Source organism: Microplitis mediator, chromosome 1 (assembly GCF_029852145.1).
Source record: "Microplitis mediator isolate UGA2020A chromosome 1, iyMicMedi2.1, whole genome shotgun sequence".
In the NCBI taxonomy this organism is placed as follows: Eukaryota; Metazoa; Arthropoda; class Insecta; order Hymenoptera; family Braconidae; genus Microplitis; species Microplitis mediator.
The window spans coordinates 11,615,523-11,637,496 of NC_079969.1; the positions used below are offsets into that span (position 1 = coordinate 11,615,523).

Consider the following 21,974-nt stretch of genomic DNA (forward strand, 5'->3'; position numbering starts at 1 on the left):
TTATTTGTACTTTCAACAATATTATTAGTATTATTTCCATAATTCAATGCTGCCATTGAAAACTTTGTCCATTCATCATAAATGCTATGCCAGTTACAATTAAAATAATTTACAATAATTTACCAATTCCTGGTATAAATTATCGTAATTTTTTTTCGATTCAGCGTAGGCTAAATTTCTGAGTAATCCAAAACTCAACACTCATTTTTCCTTGTTAAGTTTCATAGATTTAATTTGTCTATCGAAAGTCTTCAAAGTATAGAAAAAACCAAATAAAAATCGAGCATCAGGAAAAATTTCCGTGAAAGCAGTCCTTTCAGTTAGATCTTTATCTGTCATTATGCAAGTTGTTTTTTTACAAGCTTCTTCATTCAACTCACGGAAATTTTTGGCGACCCATTTTATATTATCAGCTGTTTCAAATTCAAGTACTGCTGCTCCGACAATTTTACCTCTTCCACTACCAGTCTGAACCATTATTAAATATAGAGTAAATCCTAAATTAAACAATTTGTAAGTACCATCAATGAATAGCATTTCAGGCCAATTGCTCATTGATGTTTACATGGATGCGTTAGTAAAGAAAAGTGCTTTGAAAATTATTTTATCATCTACATTGATTCTTGTAGTACATCCTGAAATTAAAAAATAAGTGTGAAAAAATTGGTAGAAATTGTATATGGGGCATTCCACGCCAAATCGGACGGTTTGAAAAATTTTAACTTTTGATTTCCTCAATTTTTTTTTATTTTTTTGTACCCATCAAAAGACTCTTTTTCCGAGATGTTGAGATTTTTTTGATAACCGGTTCAAAAAATATCGAATTTTGAAAAAATCACCAGGCAAAATTGACCTTTCCATCAATATTTGCAAAGTAGCGATGAGTTGACTAAAAAACCAGAAAATGGCCATTTTTTGTGGGTTTTTCAAATTGATGTTAAGGATAAAAAAAAATATTTTTTTTTTTTAAATCGAAAATGGAGCTTGTAGAGAATTTATTTAAGTTTCTCAAACTGTCCTTCAAAATACTGTGTGACCATTAGTTGCTGAGATATCGATAATCAAAGACAAAAGGATACTTTTTCATTTGAAGGCTGATATCTCAGCAGCAAATTGTCGTACAGAGAAACAAAAAAAAAAAACAAATTGTAGCTGATTAAATTTCCTAAACGAGCCATGAATTGTCTTTTTCGAAAAAAATTTTCCCGGCTCCGTAGACCTAAAAAAACAAAACTAAAAAATTTGAAAAAATTTTGTCTTGACCTTTTTCTTATGATTCCGCAACAACTGTGGCTCAAAAAATTATTTTGCTGAAAGATCTTCAAACTAGAGATTTCATGCTTCAATTTACTTTTTTTTTTTTTTCGATACGATCATTTTTCACGAAAATACAGCCTTCCAAAAATCACAAAAAAATTTATAAAATTTTCTTTAGATTTAAAAATTGTTCCTTTAATTTTTTGAATAAGTGTATTTGCCATTGTACTTTTCATGATAACAGCTTCGAAACTTTGAGTTTCTATGTCTATATATATAGCCAGTCGAAACAAGCTAATTCCAGCTCGATGCCGCGAACAAATATTACCGAATGCGTAAATTATGAATGCCTTCAGTCAGTAGACAGAAACAAATAATGTTTCTGTCCGCTGATAACTAGCTTCGCTGTGATTTTAGCTCTGATACCTGTCATTTGTTTATTCGTAATAAATTTCAAATTACTAATTTAATTTATGTAAGTGACAATTCTGACATTGTGATTAAGTTCTATAAACAAAATGTAAGCGATGAATACCCTGTGGAAAAGGTCTTATAAAATCTCATAAAAAAAAATTGGCTATGAGAAAACGATCAGTATTTGTCCACGAAAAATCTCAAAAATTCTGATACAATTATTTTCTCATAGATGGTGCATCAAAAAAATTTTTTTCTTAAAATTCTCATATAAATTATCAGAATCTATAAGAAACAGAAGCTGTAATATTGTAATTATAAGTATTTATAAGTTTTCGAAAAATGTAAAGTTTACAATTGAGTAGATTTTGGAAATGAATAAGATTGTATGAGACGATTTCTAAAGTAATCATACAAGATTTGATACTGATTAATCAATGTGAGTACAGTTATTTTCCATATAGTTTATATGCTAAATTATTGAATTTTTTAGCATGAATTCAAAAAGTTTCTATTATGTATACTCAAGAATATTTGTATGAGTATTTACGCGGAAAATCTTTAGCAATCTATTCACGAAAAATCTATGAAATTGAGTCCGTTTATTTATTCATCAAATTTACTCAAGTAAACATTAATATTAAATATTAAAGTCATGATGTATTATGGGATATACCATAGTACAACCCAAACAGGTACTTGTTGGTCTGTCAAATGACAGGAGTACTCGAATAAAATCGTATTGAAATTTGGAATATAACACTTCTGAAATAAATGTCTTACCAGGGACACTACAAATCGTAGGCGCGATCTCGTGGCGAGCACCGAACTACTCCCGCTGCTGCTGCCTAGCACCGGTGACTTTCCCCTTCTCCATATCGATCTTTTCTCCCGAGAAATTTTTTCTCTTGGCTTAAACAACTTTTGTTATTTTGGTCGGAGAATACAAAAAAACTTGCGTGAAAAGAATAGTACTTGTTCCGAGAAATTTTATTCTGTTGAACCAAAAAAATGCAATATCACTACAAAAAAATAATGTATCTTGCACCAAAAAAAAAAAAAATGGGGCAAGATACATTACTGGGTTTGTAAAAAATCACATAAAAACTTATATTTTCACTCATCTCAGAACAGTTAAAATACTTAAAGTACAAGAAATAGTGATAATATTAGTATTTTGGGTGTAAATTCTTATAAAACAAAAATGAAGTTAAGCAATTATTTTTGAATGAATCTGATAAAATTAATATTTTATGTGAATGGAAATTATTTATAAAATCTCATAAGTACTCCATAATATTTTATAAGTAATAGCCTTCTAACTAAAACTTACAAAAACTCATAAATCACATAGCTTTTAAATTAAAATTAAATCTTTTAAGTTTTTACAAGTTAATTCGATTATAGATTTTCTTACTAATTCTCATAAAATTTTTATGAGAAAAAGGTCTGCATTTGTCCATGTGATTCCTGATTCAATCTCATAAAATTTCGAAGAAATACATGTTAAATATTTTCTCATAAAATATGACAAATATTTTATGATATTCAATAAGATATTATCTCCTAGGATAACTCTTACTAAAACTTATAAATTCTGAAAATTTCGTATAAAAAAATAATCTTATTGAGATTTTGTAAGTATTATAACATCGGAATTCGCCTGATCAATTCTTATTGAAAATACATTAGAATAAACTGTAACAATCTTATAGAAATGAAAGTACTTATTGAATCTCATAATCGTTGGCGGAATTCGAGTCACAAAATCTCATAAATTAAAAAATCTTACTCATTCTTTTAAAAATCTAGTACGGAAATCATGATAGGAAAACATCAAAAGCTTTGACTCATAGATTCTCATAAAAATTCATATGAGAATTTTTTTAAATCTCATAGATATTTTCGAAGCTCATAGATTCTCATAAAAAATATTCAATATTTTATCAGAATTTATGAGAGCTTTTCCACAGGGTAGTACTGTCTCTAACCAACAATTAATTGGAAATCACAATGTACGCTTACGTAAACGTACGCCAATTGTCGATTACACCATTGGTCTTAGATTAACTTGTTTCCGACTGACTACTAACACCAAAACTTGAAGTCCCAGTGCGAATAATCATGAAAAATATTATCAGTGATACAGGATGAAATCTGATCTCAGATTGTGAGTAAGGTCAGCCCTCGCTTACGACTCGGGGAGCAAACTTCACCCTGGTTTGAAATCGGCTTGTTTTATCCCTTCTGAGAACGTATATTATAGAAGACAAACACGATCCATTACTGTCATTTTATTTTAAATTATGATATAGATATTAAATAGCATATTGAGTGACAAGGGATGAAACAAGACGATTTCAGACTAGGGTGAGGTCGTCTGCTCGAGCCGTAGGCGAGGGCTGACATCACCCGCAGTCTGAAATCGTGTTTTATCCTGAGTCACACACTATATTTTTCATGATTACCTGCATCGGAACTTTAAGATTCAGTGTCAGCAGCCAGTAAGAAACAAGTTAATTTCAAGCCGATGATGCGGAGAACTGTTAGAGAATGAGAAATGTGTGATTTATAGTCACTTATTAAATAGTAAATAAGACAAAAATACTATTTTCACTAATTTTTTAGTAATTTTATTTGGTTAATTAAAACTGTCACTTAAAAAACGAAATGAGTAAACAGAAGTGACAAGTAAACAAATGAGAGTAATAAGGCTGCAAATGAACATTAAATATAACTGACACCGGGCAGAAACACGCATGTTTCTGTCCGCTGTATGAAGGTATTTTTGAATTACGAATTCGCTAGCAGTTGTTTGCAGGATTGGCTTGAAATTAGCTTGTTTCGACGGGCTGTAGAGACACTGAAACTTCAAGTTTCGATGCTGGTATCATGAAAAAAATAATTTAAAAAAATTATTATATTATTACTATTTATTAAGTTACACTTAATAATTGTAGTACATTAAATTATACTAGTATAATTGTCCATCCCGATATATTTATACTTGGGCACTCACATGAGAACTACAGGATGTTAGTTATGCATAATTATAGTTTAAAATATTGCGTTACAGATGCCCTCGGGAACCATAAGAGCGTATAAAAATTTTTTTTTCGGGAATTTATGTAATTATGTTCTGTAAGTATCATAAAGATAAAATATTCTTTTTCAATAATAAAATTGTTTTTACACGCCCTTATGGCTTCCGAGGTTGGTACCGGGAGCCATAAGGGCGTACAAAAAAAATGTAATATCCGAAATCAACATGATGTGATCTTAAAGGATAAGACTGATGAAAAAATTTTGTTTCATGAGTATGAAAAAAATTGAAATTTTGAAAAAATTTTTTTTTTGTCTCTATTTTACTTATAGAACATTATTACGTCAATTCCCGATGAAAAATTTTAATACGCCCTTATGGAATCTGTAACGCAATATAATACCGTTTTCTAAAATGCATGCGAATAATGTAACTTTAAAACTACTCCTTTGTGATTGTGGTGAATATAATCTAAAATATTTAATAACTTCGAAAGGTACGTTGTAGCTAATCATAGAAATATTTACCATACTCTTTCTTCAGAAGTGCATAAAATGATTTTAAATTATTACCATTAGGTGGTTTTAATGCTTGAGCAATACTTGAAATATCTTTTGATAGGAGGTAGATATTATACTTTTGTGATATTTCATGTCTAATTTCTTTGTTGCTGCATCCTACTTTAATGTACACTCCAACTTGGTGTTTCAGTTCAGGTGATAATCGCCGTTGCTCAGGTAGTACTTTGCGTAGTTCCTAGAAATATTATTTTAAATTTCAATAAGTATTTTAAAACAATAAGATTTGGGTTGACTTTAGTAAAAAATATCTAGAAAACGGTTGATTTCTGGACCAGTCTCAAAACTTTCTGTTGTTTTCGAGTCCACAGAGCGCTAATTAATGGAAATGATTCGAAACGATTTGTAATGCTAAATGCCCATAAGAAGGGCGATTAAAAAGTATTCAAAAGCATAAAAAAGTATTTAAAACTTTTTTTTTCTTGTTTTTTGAAACGTTTATTATAGTCTACTTGCCCTACTACTAAACTTTGTGGCGAAAAATTGCCATAGTCAAATAAAAAATTGAATAAAATAGAGAAAAATCTCGTGAATATCCCGGTACTTTTACCCGGCAAAAATTCGTGTAACTTTTTTTGTTATTAACAAAAACGTTTTGCAAGTAAAGCCTCAGTCGACTTTAACGGAATTATTTAATTTAATCAACAGAAAAAAATACTAGCCTAACAGCTGCTGTTTGTACCGACGTGGTCTGCGCATATCCATAGTGGGGAGAAGTTGCGCGCGTCACCATGATTTATTTAAAATTCCAAGCACAGTATATATTAATAATTTCAATAATTTTATCAATTGTTATAAAAATTTCTCATTTATTAATTGAATTTATGGTATTAAAATAAATAATTGCCTGAAATAAAATAATTCACGCGCTTAGAATTTTAAATAAGACATGGCGACGCGCGCAACTTCTCCCCACTATGGATATGCGCAGACCAAGTCGGTACAAACAGCAGCTGTTAGGCTAGTATTTTTTTCTGTTGATTAAATTAAATAATTATTTTCATAATTAATAATTAACATTTTCGTATAAAGTTTGTGACCAAACGATTCAGAAAATATTGAATTATTTTATTTTGTACATTTCATTAACTGCATGAGAAAAATCTTTCTCCAGTATTCCGTTAAAATCGACTGAGGCTTACTTGCAAAACGTCTTTGTTAATAACAAAAAAAGTTACACGAATTTTTGCCGGGTAAAAGTACCGGGAGATTCACGGGATTTTTCTCTACTTTATTCAATTTTTTATTTGACTATGGCAATTTTTCGCCACAAAGTTTAGTAGTAGGGCAAGTAGACTATTAGAATATTTTGTTTATTAAAATATATTTCGACGTGCTGTAATGTATAAAACTATAATGTTGTATTTCAAAAATGCAATTTCATCCCGGTTACGTACAGCATGGACAAACCCATTCGCGAGATTTTGAAGGTTTACGATGTATTTTGGCACATTTGTAATGGTACCAATACCAACACTTGTCGCATTCAATACTGTTCTCAGTATCTTCGTCAATTCTTTTCAAACACATGTGACACGTCCATGTCCCATTTTTTTCTGTTATTTTTATAGCATTGAGCAAAGCCTGGTAAGTCATACGTTAAAAGTATTTTTGCAGATCATTGAATTTTTCAATTTGATACGGCACCACATCAGACAGATTTTTGATTTGATCCGTTAGACCCCTTTGTGTTATTTTTCTACTTCCGTTTATTATGGACTCGCAGGGTACCCAGACTTTTTCTTCCGAGTGTCACCGACCCACGGCGCTGAAGTCGCCGAAAGTCGCCGCGATCGATTCAAATAGTAAAAATTAAATAAATTTTTTTTTAATTCTGTTTTATTAAGAATTATAAAATTATTATCATTTAACAAAATTTTAAATTAAAATACAAAATTAAACTAAATTTTATGAAGTAAAATTTTCATCATAAAATTTGTTTAGGTCGGTTAACATAAACTTTTAATAGTAATTTTGTGATTAAATCACTCAGGTAATCACACTCAGTCATCAGCATTAAGACAATTATCTTTCTTATTTTATAAGTGCGCAATCAAACGTATTGCAACTAGAAATTATCACCATACAGTAGTATTTAGAAACATAAAATTACTTTGGATAAATCAACATATTTAAAACTTTTAGTTTTAACTTTAAGATTAAGTCATACCAATAATCAGTCATTAATTAGATCACAGTTATCATTATCGTCTTCAGAATATTCAATCAAGTACATTGCTTCAATAAGATCATCACCAGTCTTATTGTTATCAATTAAATTATTATCTTGCTCCTGGTTTTGATACATTTGACTAGTAAAACGCTTAAGCATTTTTTCCGAGGGTGTATAATCTTTACAACAAATTTTAAATACGCGCATGTGAATTCGTACACGCATTAGAGCTACTAACATAGGAATTAACATACGATTTCTAAGCTTAGTTTTAATTACAGCCATAACACTGAAAACGCGTTCAACGTCTGCGTTACTGGTTGGTAGAGACAATGCACGTAATGCAAATGCACTTAAATCTTTGCAAGTCTTCGATCCATCAGCGCTTTCAATTTTATTTACAGATGTCCAAAAATCAACTGTGCTCACACTTTCATGTCGATACTCACATACTTATCGCATCCTTATTGGTATCACTAGCTATGATTACAAAATAAATTTTTATATATATAATTAAATGTACATATAAATGATTTATCCATACATTTATAAGCGTGTATATATATAAATATTACCTGCTAGATCCCACGGTAAACATTCCACAGATAGATTTGAAGTTTGGTCCATACAAGTCTTTGGTGTAAAAAACCGTAAGTTAGTGAGTACCGCAACATTGGCGGGAAAACGTTTAACCAGTTCTTCACATAGCTTAATCATGAATGCTCGTGACCTTAATTTTACAGTAGCTAAGCTCTCAGCAGAAATACTTGATTTATTCGCATACTCTGAAAACTTTGTCCCAAAGTCAACTGAATCTAAGGGCAATAAGGAATCTCCAAACTCAGAATTAGCTTTTAATAAAGCTCCGTTTACAGCTCTTATATCTGCTTCATGTAACATCGCTGTAGACGCAGTTTTAGGAGCAATAGGCTTCAAGTAAATTGGTTTAAATATGCGTCGGGCAACAGATAACAGTAATCTTCTGAGTTCAGAATATAATTTTGTAATATCAGCATTTGCCTTTTGAAAAGCTATGTTCAAGTCTGTTACTTCTTTTAGAACAGTTTCTAAAAAAATTAAATAGAGAAGATTACTGTCATCTCGGTACATCTGGCCAAGATTTCGAGCGATAATACACTTGTTTGTCTGAGAAGCTTCTACCTGTACAAAAAAACCTTTCAAGGCATCCCATTGCTTCAAAACAACTGAAACTGCGTTTGTCCACGCTAACCAACGCGTATCTGATAGCTGTACCAATTTTGGAGGCTTTTTACAACTACTCAACTTTTTATACATGTTTTTTGTAAGTAGCTTGTCGTAACGGGCTTCGTGAAAACCAATTTCTCGACTCTCGTAAGAGAAATTCAACCGATGCTGGCAATTCGTCGCTTGCTTTCGAAGCACATAGACTGAGAGAATGGCAGCTACATTTCATGATCTGAACATTAGGATACTCTTTTCGGATCAGAGTAAACAAACTATGCTTAACACCACACATATTATTAGCTCCATCCGTACCAATAGCCAAAAGTTTATTTATATTCAGACCTACTTTTGTCAAAAACTCCTTAAAATTTTTAAACAAACTTTCAGCTGTAGCAGTAAACACTTCGTCAAAACCTAGAAAATCAGTAACAAACTGATCTAGGGACCGACTGAAGTAATGAACACAGTATGCCATATATTTAATAGTTGAAACATCAGTTGACTCATCCAGGATTATGGAGTAATCTTGTTCACCAATATCATCTATAAGTTCTTCTAACATTGCCGGTGCCACAACATTCAAAATAAGCTTGGAAGCTTTGGTCCGGTGGAGGCGTAGTTTTTCCAATTGATTTCCTTTCCCAAGTTCTTTTAAAATCTCGCCTAAGTGATCAACACTCTTGACCGAACTGTGACTAGCGATGTATAAAACCATTTTTAATTCCGCAATTTTCAATTCTTTCTGTTGCGATGAATTAACTGAAAAATAAAAATATATTTATACTTGCATATTAAAAAAAAATTTATAGTTACTTTATAATATGGCAAGAACGTACTGTGACTTATCAAAGAAGTTTGTTTTTTTCGGTTCCATGACTTGGCTTGATTTAAATGAGATCCTGTACCGGCATGCTTTTTCAAATCAGAAGCATGAGCTCTTAGAGAAACCTTACAAAATTTACATCGCGCTTCGCCATGACCTGCTGCAATTAAGTCTGTTGAATTTTTAGTCAGCCAACCTAAAAAAAAAAAAATTAAAAAAATTAAATAAAAACATTTGTTAAGTTTCAGTTAACCTATAAACAGAATAATATTATTTTTAATTATGTTAGAATTACATACCTTTGAAAATAGGTTGATTTTCCCATGCTTCACGGTAATGTTTCGCGTTTGTCATGGCGCACTAGAACTATTTACTTAAAATTTTCTATTGATAACGATAATTACGTAAATAGATCCATCAGGTTTTGGCGGGCGTTAGAGTTGAAACATTTTAAATGAAATAAAATTTATGAAAGTCTTGAAGTTAGTCGAAACTCATAAAAAAGGGGAGACGATTTACCATTGGTCAAAATGTAGGTGCCTGCGTAGCGCGTGATTCAAATATTTAGTATTTATATAAAGTTCGATCTGCGTATCTAAATACATATATACTATGATAAAATTCTTCACAGTCTTTAATTTTTATAAAAATAAAAAAAAATTTCATTGTATTGTTTAATTTCAAAAGTCACCCATCGGCGACCAGTCGCCTTCAGTAACATTTTAGTCGCCGAGCCTTGTTAAAAGTAGCCTAAATGGCGATAAGTCGCCCCATCTGGCAACCCTGAGCTAGCGAAAAAATCGCTCCCAGCAAGCGATTTTTAATCGCTACCTGCTAAAGAAAAAATCGCTAGCGGCTAGCGAAATAATCGCTTCCAGCAAGCGATTTTTAATCGCTACCTGCTACAGAAAAAAGCGCTTCCGGCTAGAGAAAAAATCGCTTCCAGCAAGCGATTTTTAATCGCTAGCTGCTAAAGAAAAAATCGCTAGCGGCTAGCGAAATAATCGCTTCCAGCAAGCGATTTTTAATCGCTACCTGCTACAGAAAAAAGCGCCTCCGGCTAGCGCAAAAATCGCTTCCAGCAAGCGATTTGTAATCGCTAGCTGCTAAAGAAAAAATCGCTTCCGGCTAGCGAAAAAATCGCTTCCAGCAAGCGATTTTTAATCGCTAGCTGCTAAAGAAAAAATCGCTTCGAGCTAGCGAAATAATCGCTTGCAGCTAACGATTAAAAATCGCTAGCTGCTAAAGAAAAAAATCGCTAGCAGCTAGCGATTATTTTTTTCAGTGTATTAATGATAAATCTATGTTATTATTAATATTAATTATTTTCAGTATAAATTATATGATTTTTTTTTATTCCCGATTGAAATCAATTTATACCAATTAAAGATTCTCGATGGGATTCAGTAGAAATTAAAATATGATAAAAATGTTCTGAAATATTGCTTTAAATAATAAAAATATATCTTTTAGAAAAATTAATTTTTAAATTATGAGGCATCATTTTTTGTAAAATTTAAAAGATGAATAAGAAAATAAGTATTAATTTCTTTTTCAAATTTATTTATTTATGATTTCTTTTTTAATTTGATTGATTTACAGCATTATTGATATTAATAAAGATTATATAAAAAATTAGCAACTACATTTATGCACTATTGATGGTAATCCGATAGTGTATTGACTACTCCACAAAGATCTATTGTTACACAGCCTAGTGGCATTGCCGTTTCTTCAATGGAGTGTGGGACTCAAGCCCATACTGATATTGTCTATCCCGCTATACAGACATGTAAACTACGCAAAGATTTTTGTACTATACAGTATAGTAGATAACGCCATACTTATGGTACTTGCTGCAATATTATAATAAGAGTATGGCGATAAGCACCATACATTTCTTTCCGTGTACGTAATTAAAAAAAAAAATTTTATAGGAGATTGAAAAATGAAATAATTTTTGCAGTACTTTCTGTGGTAGCTATCTATTCATTAACTACAATTCCAAAATACAATGATATACTTTTATATATATAAGTATATATTTTTTATAGTTAATATAAACAAAAATTTATTGCAACAATAATTAATAACTATAATAATGACAATAATTAATATTATTACCTTTAATAGAAGTCATTTTATTTTTTTCCGTATTAATTATGACGTCAAAAATATTACTATTGATATCTACAATTTTTTTCACAAGTATGTCAGTAATAATTATTGGCAGTAATTGTATTAACATTATTGGAGGGATTTCTATCATTGACAGTGATCCGTCCTCTTCTTCCATTTACAGTAACGATATTCACATTTCGTGTCATTTTGTTATTGATAGTAATCGATACACTATCGCCATTAATAGTAAAGGTATTCACATTATCACTATTATTATTAATAATAATTCTTTTACTAGTACCTTGGATAGTAAATGTATTTACATTGTTAGTATTATTATCAATAGTAATTGTACCACTACTCTTATTAATAATGACGGTGTTCACATTATTATATCCATTTGTAATAGACATTCCTGCATCATTATTAGGAATATTTAATGTTATAACTTCATATGCAACATTATGAATTATTATTTTTTGGCGATTATTGTCAGCAACACTTCTTATCTTATTATTTTTAACTGGTCCGACATTGGATAATTCTGCGGTACACAAAGAATCTTCGATTTCTCCCTCTGAATTATTATCAATTGAATATGCCTTCAATAAATTAAAAATTTTTTTATTATCCAATTACGTCAGAATTTTATTCGTAAAATAAGAAACAGGTAAAATAACAATTTTATGTAGTAGCATGACGCTTTGAAAAAGTGTCAAAATTCTGTAAAATTACAGTTTCCAGAATGAACCCGGTAAAAAAATTTTATGTAATCAGATAGAATCATATAGAATTTTATATAATTATTTTTTATCGAACTCTATCTAATGACAACTTCTGAGTCCATATCATGGCGTTTGAGTGCTTGAATTTTGTGAAATTTTGTATAATAATTCAGTTACGAAATAATCGCTGAGATAAAGGGATTTTATAAAAATCATACATGCAAGATTCAGTATCAAAATAAATATTAAATTGAGACCGCATCCTCACGTGCGCAGTTTGGCTCAGTGGTAAACAGCTTAGACTTCAGACCCAGACAACCCAGTATCGAGTCCAGACGCCGCGATTTATTCATCGATAAAGACGACTAATTACTGTCACCGTAAAACTAATCTCAGTCAACATATTTTCTCTTTGTATAATTTTACAAAATTATATCGTGTTAAAGTTAACATGTAATTATATGAATTTTTTTTTTCACGGGAATTTAATTAAATGCAATTTTCAAAAAATAATTTCAAAATTTAAAATGGACTCTGTTAATATTTTAGTAAAATCCTGACATTCTTTTTGGAAACTGTCGTTTTTTCAGTCGTTAGTTTGAAGCAATGATCTGTTATTTTTTCTGTTTTTATTTTGTTTGTAGGACATGTTAACAATATTTTTTATTTAAATTGTTTAATTAATTACCTTTATTCCGGCGAACGACATTACGACCACGACAATCAATAAATTTTTTAGACACATTTTTAAAAAATTTATTATTATGAGACAGGAGTCATAGTTTACAGTAGATATGTTGTTAATTGTTTTGCCAACTGTCTATAGTGGTGGCCGACATTTATAGTTGTTAATATCAATAACAGTTAAAAGAATATATGAAATATTTTTCTCAAAACTTATCACTAAGCCATAATTAAGAGATATGATATGTCAATAACTGATAGTGACAACACCTTAAGTAAATTTACAATGAAAAAAACAACGGTTTTTTCCCATCATTTGTACGCATTTTCTTGTCTCATGATCAAGGTCACCTCAGTTGCCTCAGTCGTTACACGCGCCAACATATAATTTATACTTTTAATGTAGAACTTCTGCACAGAAAAAAAAAACTATCTTGGCTGAAGATAAATTTTCTTCAATCAAGTATTGAATTTTAAATCTTACGTCAATAAATCATTTCTTAAGTCAAAAACTCTTTTACGATTGAATTAAAATACTTACTTATTAATTCAAGATACTTGATTTTCTCAATTAAAGAAGAATTTTATTCATCCAAGATTTGCTATTTACTTGTATTAAAAGTGAACTTATTTATTCGAAGTAAATACATTTATTAAGTTAAATAATTTTTTTTTTAAACAAGAACCTTAATTTACTTCATTCAATAACAATATCTTTTGACGGAAGAAAATAAATTCGTTGTACCAACAAAATTCTGTTCTCCTGTTGGTAATATAGTTTCTCTAGACAAGCTGTATGACCGACTTGAGCAAAGAGTAAATTTTCTTGGCTGAAGAAAATTTTGTTCTTAAGGAATGAATTCTAACTTACTCTCTCTTTCTCGCACTAGTACAGTAAATTAATACCGAGTCCACATTTTTTATTGAAATAAATTAAAATTAAATAATTGAATTGTATTATTATAATAAGTTAATTAATGTATATAATTAAATGATATTAAATAAATTTGTAATTTTTTTTCTAACCGAATTTTTTTTTAACTTCCCGCTGAGAAAATCGATAATTTTCAAAAATCGGGTTTTCATCATATGTCGACGTTTAAAGGTGCCAGTTTTATTTTTGGTAGAGTCACTTCTGGTTGAGTCGTGATCTGTAACAACGTTGTGCAAATCCACGCTCTGTCGCTCGGGAAGTAAATCAATTTTATATTTATCTACTTCCCTCTCAGAGATGGCGCTACATAGGCTAAACTGGTCTCATTTTTAATGATCCAGCCGCGTATGTCTCGGCAAAGTGGTCTGCAGAGCATCGGACCAAAGTCAGTTCCAGTGGGTCGATTTAAGGGCTCTGAGGTGGGGCGTGTGCCTCCTGAGAATATTCAGACTTCGCTTAATACGAAGTAATGGGAGCGAGATTAACATTGAAAACGACTCAGGGTCGTCTGATAGCTTGATGCCTCTTGGTTGTCGCGACGTCGGTTAACTAATATAAGACTTACACGCAGACGTACTATTTAGTCGATAAAAACGTGTCATCACAAAAAATTTCTTAGATTTTAAGAAAACATTCTAGTTTTCATGATTCAGGAGCCTTTTACGACCGTTCCCGTGGTCTACATGCAATATTTAAGGAATTTCCTGTTGGATCACGAACAGTACACTCTGAATCGAAAGATAAACTCATTTTCTATTATCAGATTGTTTTAGAGTTGCGATGATTACTGGGGACTAATGAGGAATCGCTGAATAGACCTGTATGTTCGAAAAAGACTCAAACATTACCAGAAACTTTAATTTTAGTATTAACGTCATTTTCTTGTTTCAAAATTTTTACGTCAACAGATCGACTTCTAGACATTTCGTAGATTCAAAAAAGTTTTAAGCGTTAGAAGTCAATTTAAACGTTTAAAGTCATCCTACTCTGTCGAAAATAATCAGAATGGTCAAGACCCTAATTCAATATTCAATTGAAACGCGCAATAATGAACAGAAATTCATAAATGATTTTGAATTATAAAATTAAAAACTGATAAGTTTATTTGTCTAACAAAATTCAATCATTCACGTGATGGTGCTTGTATAGTACCCGGGTAGTCCAGGGGTGCCGGTCGATTAAAGAAATTTTCTTCATACTATTTACTAAAATTTGAATTTTTCATATCATCTGCCTAGTAAAACTGCGAGTTTCAATGCTCGTTTTACCAGTCGAAACAAACCAATTTCAGGCCAATATACGATTTAGCAGACAGAAACTAGTCAGTTTGAACGTACTCGCAGATAAAACCCTAAACCATTATATAAAATTATGTCATTTAAATTATGAAGATCTCAATTATCAAATAAATTTTTTATTCACTTGCAAACTTTAATTTATCCAGAAAACAACTTGAATAAAATTCTCATTTACCCAGGTATAAGTAAAACAAAAAATGTTTTGTTTATACGTATGTGTATAACGTGTGAGGTACGAAAAGAAGACACATCTTTTTAAAACTGAAAATAGAGTTTAATTATATGGAAATAATTATATTTATAACTTTCGATTATTAGTTAAAATAAAATAAATAAATAATAACAAATAAGAGAAACTTGATGACATTAGGAATATTTTTAGTACATACTTGTTATATCTATACATTGTTATTCTATCTCACCCATATAGATTTTCCACTACTACTGGTTAATACAAACTGGAATATAAGTTTTAAGACAGTGTTTTGATAACGTCGAAGTGCGTCAGATGAAGCTTCCCAGCTAATGGATCGTCACTCACATTTGTTCCTTCATAAAGTGAATACCACTTATATAGTATCCTAAATTGAGATATCATCATATTAGTGTCAATAATTAACAATGATAAAATATTTTAAATGTAAACAAAAGAAAATTTAATTATTAAAATTAATTAAAAAGTATAATGTGACTAAATTTACTCTATAATTTTGTTACTTTTTGAGTTTTATTGTGTTAAGAAGTCGAACACACATACTAAGCAATAACATATTTATATTGACTCGACTGGAGAAAACAAATTAGCCTTATCATGTATACATAATCATATCGAGATTGATACATAATTGCATGTATATGGGCTCATGCATAATCAAATCTGACAATACAGAGCTAGTATGAGCTCGTAACTTATAAGTAGACAGTGTACAGGTTCATATATGGCTATATGTGCATCCCACACATAATGATAGTGGAATTTTTCACTTTTATACTCCCGACTTTGGATTCTTCCTATTCCTTACAAAAAATTAGAAGGTGTCCATCCACTGTAGGGGTGTGCGAATACTCGAAACTTCGAATTATTCGAGGCAAATCGAATCGAACAATTCGATTCGAGATTCGCCTCGAAGATTCGAAACGTTTGAGTATAGTTCGGAATATTCGAATAGTTCGAAAGATTCGAATAATTCGAAAGATTTGAACTTTTTTAAATCTCACGTTCATTAACTTTATTTTTCAGGTACAAATATAATAATATAATAGTTTTTTAATTTAATATAGCCATAAATACTAAATTTGTCAGATGCAATAATAATATTTACCGAAGGTTCAGAAAAATTTTGAACTATTAGAACCTTCCGAACTATTCGAATCTTTCGAACTATTTGATATTCGACTCGAATATCGAATTGAACCTAACTATTCGATTCGATTCGATTCGAACAAGATTCGCACACCCCTAATCCACTGCTGTGCATTCTGTAATTTTGATTTCAGGCATCGCAAGCTCCTCGTTGTCAAAATTATAGAGAGTTTTCAAACGGGAGAGAACCACTTTATGAAATTTAAGGGTAAAATTTAGATAGTAAGTACCACTTGTAAATTTTGAATAGCTATAGCTATAGCGCATCAGATAGATTTTTTACAGGGCTTCCTATAGAACATATAGGCCTTTAGCATCCTTCAAGACTTTACATTTTATAAAGAATACTTATGTAGTTTTATAATTAGATCATGGCTGTCTAGGTAAAAAGTTATATGTGAATAAATCTGGGCATATCTACTTCTGGTATACTCAGATATTATCCTATCTCAGTTATAATATCATAAGATCACATCAGTGACTAAATACACCTATAACTCGACACCAAATCAGCAATAAACCAGATCTAATCTTGTTTGGATTCATATACATCGATTCATGAATCTATATCTAATTAAGTATCTAAATTAACTCACTTCTTACTATTGAAGACATATTTGTTAAATACAAACAAATGATGTCTAAGAAATAATTTCTTATATATTAAGAAATCTATTTAAATGCTAAAAAATCCTTCTATTAGTGCAATTTTTCCCAGGAGTGTATGAATTAAAGGAACGAATATATCATAGAGGCCATTCCAGAGTTTTTAAAATTTATTTAGCAAAAAAAGGTATCCATGAACTGTAATTTTAGCACTTAAGTTTTAAAATAATACTTGAATCTTTTTTTTGACATTTTTTATTATTCAGCAACTGTTGATGGTAACTCAATTTAATTGTAAAAATCTAACTTCTTTAATGATGTACCTGAAATGAATTAAATTGTAAATAATGCAATATTTTGCGTATTTTTTACACTAAACAAAAAATTCATTAATGCCGCCAGGAATTTGCTAATATCCAGTTGAATCAATAGAAATATAGTTGCCATAAATCTTGTCTAAGATATATCATGCATGAAGCAGAGGGTAACTTTTATTTAGTTATGCGACGGAGTTGGCATACATTAGATAACGTATATACTCGTCTAAAAAATCGAATTAACTTTATTCAACTTGAATTTGATGAATTAAAATTTTAATTGTTTGTTCTAATAAATAAACATACAATAATGAGCGAAATTTAATACACTGCCGTGCTAAGAAAAGATATAGGAATATCAGAGGATAAGTTACTATTTTTGTAGTAAATAATTTTATAAGATCATAGTACTAGTTTCATAAAGGAAATAATTTTAATTGTTACGAAAATAATAATCCAAAAATTGAAGATCTATAGACAAATAGCAATTAGCCCAATATGCAATGTAAGAAATATACCCGCGTTTAATCAATAGATATACCTGTTCTTTCTACATTTGGTGGTGATAATTAACCTCAAGTAGAGTTCTATTGAAAATCGTAATTTAGATAGCTGTCGTTTATTATTTTACTGCTTAAATTAAATGGCATATGTAGTTTCCGTCAATTATAGGCTAATTCCATCCTATTGTTTTCCTTCTTTTTTATGGGTGTTTAAAGTATTAGCTATTTGCATTTTAGCGGTCAACATATAATTTTTATTTTCAATCACTCACTGACTCATACATCTTATATGTTTTATTAAATAATAAAATAGCATTAAAATCACGAAAAGTTTTATTGTAAAGTTTTACTGGCTATTTGATTATTGAGCTTTTTAAGTACAAAATTTATTACAGTCGACAAACAGAAGCCATATCGATATTACCGAACGATTTAGAAATCTACTCAATCTAATGTACTAACTAACATACAAACTTGAATGAATTTATTTTTGTATATGTACTAAGTAGCGGAATCGCGAGAGAATATAAGTAAAAAAAAAAGAACGCTACGACATCATTTATTTTGTTAAATAACAAACTGTGTTGTGTTAGGTTTGCTAAAATAACCAAAACAATACTTTAGTAGTATATAAGTGCTGTATATGCTATTCAAACGTTTCTTGTTGTATATATATATATATATATATATATTAGACCGTGCCACAAAAACCAACTAATTTTTTTTATGAATGGTCTTAAAATTTTATTATTATTATTCATTTATTTAATTGGCCATAGAGTCGAGACTCCTTACGGCCATCTAAAATACATAATTTGGTAGAAAATACCAATATAAATGGTTCTCTTAAATTTCAAGCGCTTAATAATTAATATTAATAAATCGCTCATCGTAATTTTTTATTTCCCATTCAAATAATAAGGAAAAATCTATTTTTTTTTATTTGGAATTTTATAACTCGTCAGCGAATCAGTGTATTGAAAAGGTCGAGATGATATAGTTTTTTGGAAGTTAAACGCTTTACAAAAAAGTTTTCTTATTATATTCCGAAAATTTTACTTTTTCAAAAGTTATGTTAGGTCAAAGTTGAATTAGTTGTAAATTTTAGTTTTATGTGACATTTTCCGGCAAAACTATGAGACGTCTCAAAATGATATAGGACATTGTGTGGAGATCATTTTATTTTGCACATATTATTTATTACAGTTTTCAAAATTTTAGAAAATTATTTGTATTTAAAAGTAATTAATTAAAATCAGTTAAAATACGATTTCTTGGAACAAATTGGCATTTAAATGAAAATAACTAAAAAACTTTCAACAAAATCTGATACTAATGAGAAATTTACGATAAAATATATACTCAATCTTCTTCCAAAGCAAATTGAATTTCGAATAGTATAGATTTTCTGTTCATGTATTCAGTAGTTTTTCGCAGTTGATTCGAACATAAAAATCGCTTTCTTATTTATTAATATAGATTCGAAGATTCTGATTATGTACATATCTTTAAATATTTTAATTTAAAAAAAAAATTGTCAATAATTTTTTTGAGCTCATAAACTAGTCACCGAGGCTGCTTAAACGAAAGCATCAACTTGACGTCGCCGTCTATAACAGTGACGACGATGACGTCCATAATGGGAAACGAACAAGATCTCATCGGTTGTTATTACAGATGCCACATCTTGCTAGATCCTAGGGTGTATTTCAGGCACAAAGAAACTTTTCCCATATAATGATAGTGAACCGGAAGAATGAAAATTTTTCAATAACCAATTTTAACGGTATCGTAAAATTTTAATAACAATAAAAAAAATATATCTTATTCGAAGGTGACGACTATTTCTTCCATTTGTTAGATTTTTTAATCTAATCTTAAAATGTATTATTACCAAAATGGGGAATCTCCAAAAATTTGATTTTTAAACACTAAATTAAAACTTATCTTCTTCCTCTTTAAAATAACTTTTCAATGTTAATATTAGCTGATAATCAATCAATCAATTATTTGTACGGATAATCACTGAAATTTTTGTAATAACTATAGAGCATTTTAGATAGTCACTCAAATGTACTAATTAGTGACACGTTACATAACCGTTAATATGGAATTCACAAGTTTCTTGTGCTTTTGTCGTGTTTTCGTCTGCAGATCATATAGCCTTTTGTATTATAAACTAAAAGTGAGGTTTTTCAGCACTTTACGTATTTCAAAAAATGTATGAAAATATTGAGAACTTCTAAAAATGTTGCAGGAAGTTAAGTAAATAATTGAATTAAATTACAAAGTGTCAACTGACAAATTGACATCCTATTAATAACTGGGTCGTTTCTCTAGTTAAGAATCAAGATAACGATTGTTGACAAAACGTTATAGTGTATGGTATGTCTTTCACATTGCGAGTTTCAAGTCGTGTATTGAAAATTGACGATAGAGGCGAATAAGAGAGAAATATTAAATGAAATGAAGATAAAGAGACGGAGAATGGAAATTTGTTCTGAAATAACAACTGAGCGGCATTAACAATCGTCTTCTCTATACTCTACGAATTCTTACACAGAGACAAGGACGTTCTCCAAGGCATTTCGATTCTTGAAGCTATATATATATATATATATATATATATATATATATATATCTAGGGAGAGAGAGAGAAAGAGAGAGAGAGAGAGATCGAGAAGAGGGTGAAATGGGGCGAAACAACAGCCCATTTTCACTAGCTTTCTCCCTAAACGCGGCCAATAAAAACAACACTCCAGCTCTTCATTCTCTCCCTCTTTTCTGCGCAAACTCCCTACCGCATAAAGGACAAAAGGGCGAATAGCTGGAGAATGGAACGATTCCCCAGTATAAGGGAATGAGAGGGCGTTCATTGAATTATAACAATAACATTGCGTTTTTTCGATCGAACAATTGGCCAATTCAACTCGAATGTCGTTTGACCGAAGTTTAGTTCATTCTTGCAGAAAAGAGTTTTATGGGTAGAGAGAAATGTAAATAGTAAAATTTGTCGTCACGTTTTAAGTATGAAAAAATATTACTATATTGACATTCACATCGTGTGCATATCTTTCTGACAGCATATCATAAATAATAGTATACGAGAAATAATTCTTAACTTTCCGGTAAAAATATTAAAAAATAAAACAAATGAAATACATATAAAGTTTTTTTACAAGACTGTCTGAGTATGAATATTGCAATAAATGAATGTTCATTTATTTTATGTCTCAAAACATTACCGAATCTAAATAATTTTTACAGTAATTTAAAACACATTCAATATAAGTGTTCTTTTTGCTTGGCTTGTAACCTCTTTAATCGATTGTTTTCAAAATCTAATCTGATGCTGTGTATAACTAAACCTTTTGATTTATTCGAGAAATATTATTGACGATAGATTCAAAAAATAACGTTATTTCTGATATTTGGGACTGGTCCACCGGTTAATTCCATTGTCACATTTTTGAAAGTTATTCATTAAGTATCTGTACTATAAGGAGTTAATTTTAGTAAAATTGAACAAGAAACTAATCGAAAATAGTTAGTATCAACTATATATTACTAAAATTTTTTATTTCATTGTGCTAACTATAGAAAATATTAGTTCTCATAACTTACGCTTAAGCAATAATAATAACAATACCTGTTTAATTCATTCCCACCAATAAACTAAGTATAAGTAACTTTTTTACTTTCTATATTATCAAATAATTCATGTAAATACTTTAACAGTCAATCCAAATACATATACTGTTGTTGAAGTTACTGTATTAAACTACGCATAATTAGGTTTCTTATATACTAATATGTATTAGACTGGTCCAAAAAAAACATTTTTTTTTTCTAGTTCTATCATCTCAAAAGTTTCTCTATGGTATAAAAAAAATCCTCACCAAAGGAAAGCTTGATATTTCAATTCTACT

The 21,974-nt window shown here is 30.0% G+C and overlaps 1 long non-coding RNA gene across 2 annotated transcripts in view; it reads right to left on the minus strand.

Moving 5' to 3' along the window:
• Positions 1-15,681: 15,681 nt before the first annotated feature.
• Positions 15,682-21,974, minus strand: part of LOC130678235 (uncharacterized) — a 125,538-nt gene continuing 119,245 nt past the window's right edge. For both annotated transcript variants that reach the window (XR_008991776.1, XR_008991775.1), the window contains one exon: positions 15,682-15,837. This is a non-coding gene — a long non-coding RNA (uncharacterized LOC130678235). The remainder of the gene's footprint in view (positions 15,838-21,974) is intronic.